The sequence below is a fragment of the Otolemur garnettii genome, unplaced genomic scaffold (assembly GCF_000181295.1).
Source record: "Otolemur garnettii isolate 467f Iridium unplaced genomic scaffold, OtoGar3 scaffold00337, whole genome shotgun sequence".
Lineage (NCBI taxonomy): Eukaryota > Metazoa > Chordata > Mammalia > Primates > Galagidae > Otolemur > Otolemur garnettii.
Genome location: NW_003852732.1, coordinates 102,085 through 108,490, shown reverse-complemented (window position 1 = coordinate 108,490; position 6,406 = coordinate 102,085).

The window sequence follows — 6,406 nt, the reverse complement described above, 5'->3', positions numbered from 1 at the left end:
TCTGGTTAGCCTGCATACTCCACAACCATGCCTGCTCTTTTTGGTCTTTGTTTCCATTGGGTCTCCATCCCATGTAAAATGATATTAGTCCTTTCAAATCTTACCAACGTGGAAATTCTGCTTCCAGGAGGCCATCCTTGATTACCTCTGCACATTTTCCCTGAAATCCCTAGCCTTAATTCCATACTTCTTCCAATTTAGTCACTCTCCAGGGTAGTGTCAGACAGGTCCTGATAGCATAGCCTAGGACCCAGGGCTGCTGTTTGAGGTTGTATAGGTTGCTGATAGCACAAATAATTTCCTTCTCACTCACAGGGATGATAAGGACTGAGCTAGGGCAGGAATTCTGCCTATGTTGAGCTTACTCATTGGCTATGTCTGAGAGTCACTTTACTCAAAGCTGGAGGCCATTTTTAAATTCATACTAAGGCATGATACAGCTAATGAGGCCCCTCCTAGTTTTCCCCTTATCTGCTCACCTTCCCTTCTTTATAACCTCAACAAGGCACTGTCATTCACCAGGTCCAACAATCCAGGAAAAGGTAGGCACCATCTAGATTAAATTATTCCCAACATATAGTCAGGTTGCTTCTCCCTCCAATGGTCTCTCAGAACCACTGATACTGTCCTGCTCCTGCCTTCAGCATGCCCTACACATGGGCTTTGTCCCTGTTGCCCTATTCAACTTCCAGTTGCCTGATTGGCCTCTCCATTCTACCCAAACTTCATAATCATCCCTCCTTGTTTAAAACCTTGCTGTGTCTCCTCTTTATGGGCCATAGTTATTTCTAAAGAAGGGCACACATGTTCTAGGGGATGCTGGAGACAAATCAAGAAGTAGTGGGAAAAGAATATTTACATTCTATTTGTATGGGTTTTTCCTCATATTTTTATAATTTATATTTATAGCTGCATAATGTACCTGATATAATTTTCTCAGTAGTATATTTATATAATGTATAAATTAATAAATATACACATTTGGGGATTATATGATCAAGTATTTCCTGTTAGGTGTGCAAACACGTAAGATGGTTTGGAGGCTCTTAGTTAAGCCCCAAGTATGTGCTCTATCCTTAGAAGTCCTCCATGACCTGGTATTTCACTACTTTAGAAGTTTTATTTCTGACCACTCTTCCATCCCCTGCTTGTACCTGACACTACAGTGACATGAAAGTGTTAGCAGTTCCCATAATGAGGGAATGTTTGTGCCTTTACTCTTCTTTCCTAGGTTTCTCCAGTCCTTCCCACTCCTTGCTTGCCTGGTAAATACTTCATATTTCTTTCTTTTTTTTTTTTTTTTTTTTTTTTTTGAGATGGAGCCTTAAGCTATCCCCCTGGGTAGAGTGTGATGGCATCACAGCTCACAGAAACCTCCAACTCCTGGGCTCAAGCGAGTCTCCTGCCTCAGCCTCCCAAGTAGCTGGGACCACAGGCGCCTGCCACAATGCCCGGACATTTTTTGGTTGCAGCCGTCATTGTTGTTTGGCAGGCCCAGGCTGGGGATTCGAACCTGCCACCTCAGGTGTATGTGGCTGGCGCCTTAGCCACTTGAGCCACAGGGGCTGAGCTAACACCTCATATTTCAAGCTTGAGTATAGGTGTCATCTCTCTGAGAATTTATTGACCAGCATGAGAGTAAAGAACTGACCACTGTCTCCTGGTCTATCTCACCATTCCCACCATTCTGCATTCAGACTTCTCTTTGTTCCTAGCATACTTTATTAAAATCATCTGCTTCTTTTTTTTTATGCCCCCCCATCATATTGTGAATTCTTTGAGAGTAAAGACTGTGCCAAATTCATCTTCCTCTTTCTATCATATCTATCTAGCACAGTGTAAGTCACACAGTCAGTAGAAGAAAATGTTTGTTAAAAAAATAAATCTAGGGATTCAGAGCAAGATGGTGGCTGAGTAACAGCTTCTTTGAAACTGGGAGCAGTTAGATTAGGGAGAAAAGACTCCAGGCACCTCTGGCTTCTGGGCACTGCCCAGAAACATCCCTTTGGGGATGTTGGGAGCCAACAAGAGACTTCTGGACCCCAGGAGGAGGACAAAAGCAGTGGATAAGTGGCAAGTGGTTGTGTCCATTCAGTCTGAGGCCTTAGTGGCTGCTGTGACTAAACCTACAACAACAGCAACATTGCAAACAGGGAAGGCCTTCCCTGTGGGTTTTTATTTTTTATTTTTTTTGGACTTGGGCACTTGGTTGAATTACCTTGGGAGAACTTGGGTGAGATTGTGGATGACTTTAAGCATTGTCTAGGGCCTGGGACTGAGCTGCTGGGCTGGAATAGAGCTATCATTGCTCAGCTGTGGAGTGCACACAGCCACTGTGGGAGAACTGCACTGTAAGCTCTATCTTCAGGGTCACAGAGTGAGGCCCAGGATGATAGACCTTGGGCAAGTGATCTAGTGCCTGTGAACAGCACTAAAGGCCAGGACTGAGACTGAGGGGAAGAGTGGAGCTTTCAGCATTTGGCAGTAGGAGGGCTGGTTTGCAGTCTTGGCCTCCAGGGTCATAGACTAGGGCCAGTTTTGGCACACCTGATAAGCAGACACCCACTTCAGGACAGATTCTAGTGACACGTGATTTCCTGGGAAAGCCCATGGTTGGCCAAGGTTAATGTGTCTTTTAAGCAGGCTGAGGAGAGATTCAGGCTTTCAACCCCCTAGGGTTTGAGGGTAAAGCAGTCAGCAGAGGCCTCCAGTCTCCATCTTATATAGCTGCAGCAGCATTGTGACAAGCATCTCATACCCCACAAGAACACCTATTTCCCAGACAATATTCAGAAAGATATATAGACTACTTTGGTTTTGAATTTTTTCCTTTTTTCTAATTTCAACATTTCCCCCTAGATTTCTCTTTTTTTATTTCTTCATTTTTCTAGTGTAAATATAATTTTCCATTATTGCCTTCTTAAATAACAAGAAATTCATTTTTGCTAGTGTTTCTCCCCCTGTTATTTAGTTTTTCCCTCAATTTTATCTTGTAAGGTTTTCTGTTTATTTTGGTTTGATTTATAGTATTTTTGTTTTACCTCTCTATTTGGTGGAGGTGGGGTACCATGTCTTCTCAGGCTGGCAAAGAGCTGCTGACCTCAAGGGAACCACCCAACCCAGCACCCCCAGAGCTTGAGGTTTTTTAAGGTGTAGATCAAAATACCCTACTGTACAACCTTATTACTATTTTCTCCCTCTTTCTGTGCCTCTCTTCTGTTTGTCAATATTCCCTTATACTCATTCCCTCTCCTTTCTCCTTTTTCTTTTTTTAAATTCTTTTTTCCTTTCTTGTTCTTCAATCTTCTCATCCTTTTAGTCCTGTACCAAAAAGACTCATAAAAACCTTAGCTCAGAGGCAGGATAACTTAAAGTACAAGAAGAAGTGAGAGGAAAATTAGGGCAAGGAAACAAAATAAAAGAAAACACTTATGTGGAAGAAACAGTAGAAAAATCCTGGCAACATGAAAAATCACTCCAGAGCAAATCCCCCAAGAGATCATAAGGTGGCTACTACAGAGGATTCCACCTGTAAAAAAATGTTAGAAATGACAGAAGGGGAATTTAAAATACAGGTGATGAAAACAATGAAGGAAATTGCTGAGATAGTGGAAAATTACCAAAAGGAAATCCAAAAACAGAATCAAATAAGATATGAATGATATGAAGAATATAGAAAGGATATAGCATAGCTGAAGGAATTGAAGCAGTCAATTAGGGACCTTAAAGATGCAACAGAAAGTATCAACAACAAATTAGACCATGCAGAAGAAAGAATCTCAGGGGTAGAGGACAAAGCTCCTGAGATAACTCAGCTAGACAAAGAGGCAGAAAAAAAAAGAGAGAGAGAAAGCAAAATGTTCACTGACAGAATTATGGGACTTCATGAAGCATTCAAACATATAAGTTATAGGTATCCCAGAAGGGGAAGAAGAATGCCCCAGAGGAATGGAAGCCATACTAGAGAATATTATACATGAAGATATTCCAAATATCACTAAAGATTCTGACACACTCCTTTCAGAGGGATATCAGACTTCAAGTCACCTCAACTCAAATAGAACTTTTCCAAGACACATTGTGATGAATGTGTCCAAAGTCAAGACAAAAGGAAAGATTTGGCAAGCTGCCAGGAACAACCGCCAACTGACCTATGGGGGCAAATCCATCAGGGTGACTGCAGATGTCTCTAATGAAACTTTTCAAGGCAGAAAATAATGGTCATCTACCTTTAATCTATTTAAGCAAAACAATTTCCAGCTCAGAATTCTATATTCTGCTAAGCTAAGCTTTAAAATGAATGTAGAGGCTTGGCAACGGTAGCTCAAGTTGCTAAGGTGCCAGCCACATACACCAGAGCTGGCAAGTTTGAATCCAGCCCAGATCCGCTAAGCAACAATGACAACTACAATCAAAAAATAGCTTGGTGTTGTGATGGGCACCTGTGGTTCCAACTACTTGGGAGGCTGAAGCAAGAGGAGTTGGAGGTTGCTGTGAGCCATAATGCCACAGCACTCTACCTAGGATGAAAGCTTGAGGATCTAGCTCAAAAAAAAAAAAAAAAGAAAAAAAGAAAAAGAACAGAGAAATCAAATCTTTTACTGATACGCAAACATTGCCATAACAATTCCTGATATGCAAAATTTGCCATAACAATTCCAGCTCTACAAGAAATACTTCAACCTGTTCTATGCCCTAACCATCACAATGGACCATCAGCAAAATAAGCATGTAGAAATTAAAGGACAGAACCTAGCTTCCACAATGATGCAAAAGATAAAACAAAGCAATAGACTTTCACAAAATAAGATGAATAGAACACTACCACACTTACCAATTATCTCAATAAATGTTAATGGCTTGAATCCCTCACTGAAGAGGCATAGACTGGCAGATTGGATTAAAAAACATAAGCCATCCATTTGCTGTCTGCAGGAAACACACCTAGCCTCAAAAGACAAATGGAAACTCAGAGCTAAGGGTTTGAAGACAATTTTTCAGGCAAACGAAATTCAGAAGAAAAGAGGGGTTGCAATCTTATTTTTAGATACATGTGGATTTAAAGCAATGAAAGTCAAAAAAGACAAACACGAACACTTCATATTGGTCAAGGGAAAAATACAAGAAGACATTTCAATTCTAAATATTTATTCACCCAACTTAAGTGCACCCAGATTCTTGAAACAGACCTTAATTAGTCTGTGCAATATGATATCCTATAACACCATAATAACAGGGGATTCTTTTTTTTTTTTTAGTTTTTTTTTTTTATAAAATTGTAGCTGTGTACATTAATGCAGTAATGGGGTACAGTGTGCTGGTTTTATATACAATTTGAAATATTTTCATCAAACTGGTTAATATAGCCTTAATGTCATTTTCTTAGTTATTGTGTTAAGACATTTATATTCTACATTTAGAAAGATTCACATGTACCCTTGTGAGATGAACCATAGGTGATATCCTACCAATCACCCTCCCTCCCTCCCATCCCCCTCCCCTTTCCTCATATTCTTTTTTTCATATGTCTGTAGGCCATGTGCCTGTCTTTCTCAGAGAAGTTTCTCTTCAAGTCCCTTGCCCAGCCTGAGATGATATCACTTATTCTTTTCTTGCTAATACACTTGAGTTCTTTGTGGATTCTGGTTATTAAACCTTTGTCAGAGACATAAACAGCAAATATTTTCTCCCATTCTGAGGGCTATCTGCTTGCTTTACTTAATGTGTTCTTGGCTGTGCAGAAGCTCTTTAGTTTGATCAGGTCCCAGTAGTGTATTTTTGGTGTTGCTTCAATTGCCCGAGGGGTCCTCCTCATAAAATTTTCACCTGGGCCGATTTCTTCAAGTGTTTTTCCTACAATTTCTTCTAATACTTTTATAGTTTCATGTCTAAAAATTAAATCTTTAATCCAGTGAGAGTCTATCTTAGTTAATGGTGAAAGGTGTGGGTCCAGTTTCAGTCTTCTACAGGTTGTCAGCCAGTTTGCCCAGCACCATTTGTTAAATAGGGAATCTTTTCCCCATTGAATATTTTTAATTGGCTGATCAAATATCAAATACTGGTAAGAAGCTGGGTTCATCCTTGGTTCTCTATTCTGTTCCATACATCTACCTCTCTGTTTTTGTTCGAGTACTATGCTGTTTTGATCACTATCGATTTATAGTATAGTCTGAGGTGTGGTAGCATGATTCCTCCTGCTTTGTTTTTATTTCTCTGTGACGTCTTGGCTATTCGAGGTTTTTTTGGATTCAATATAAAACAAAGCATTACATTTTCGAGATCTTTAAATTATGACAGGGGCTTTAACAGGGATTGCATTAAAATTATATATTGCTTTGGGTAGTATGGACATTTTAACAATGTTGATTCTTCCCAGCCATGAGCATGGTATGTTTTTCCATTTGTT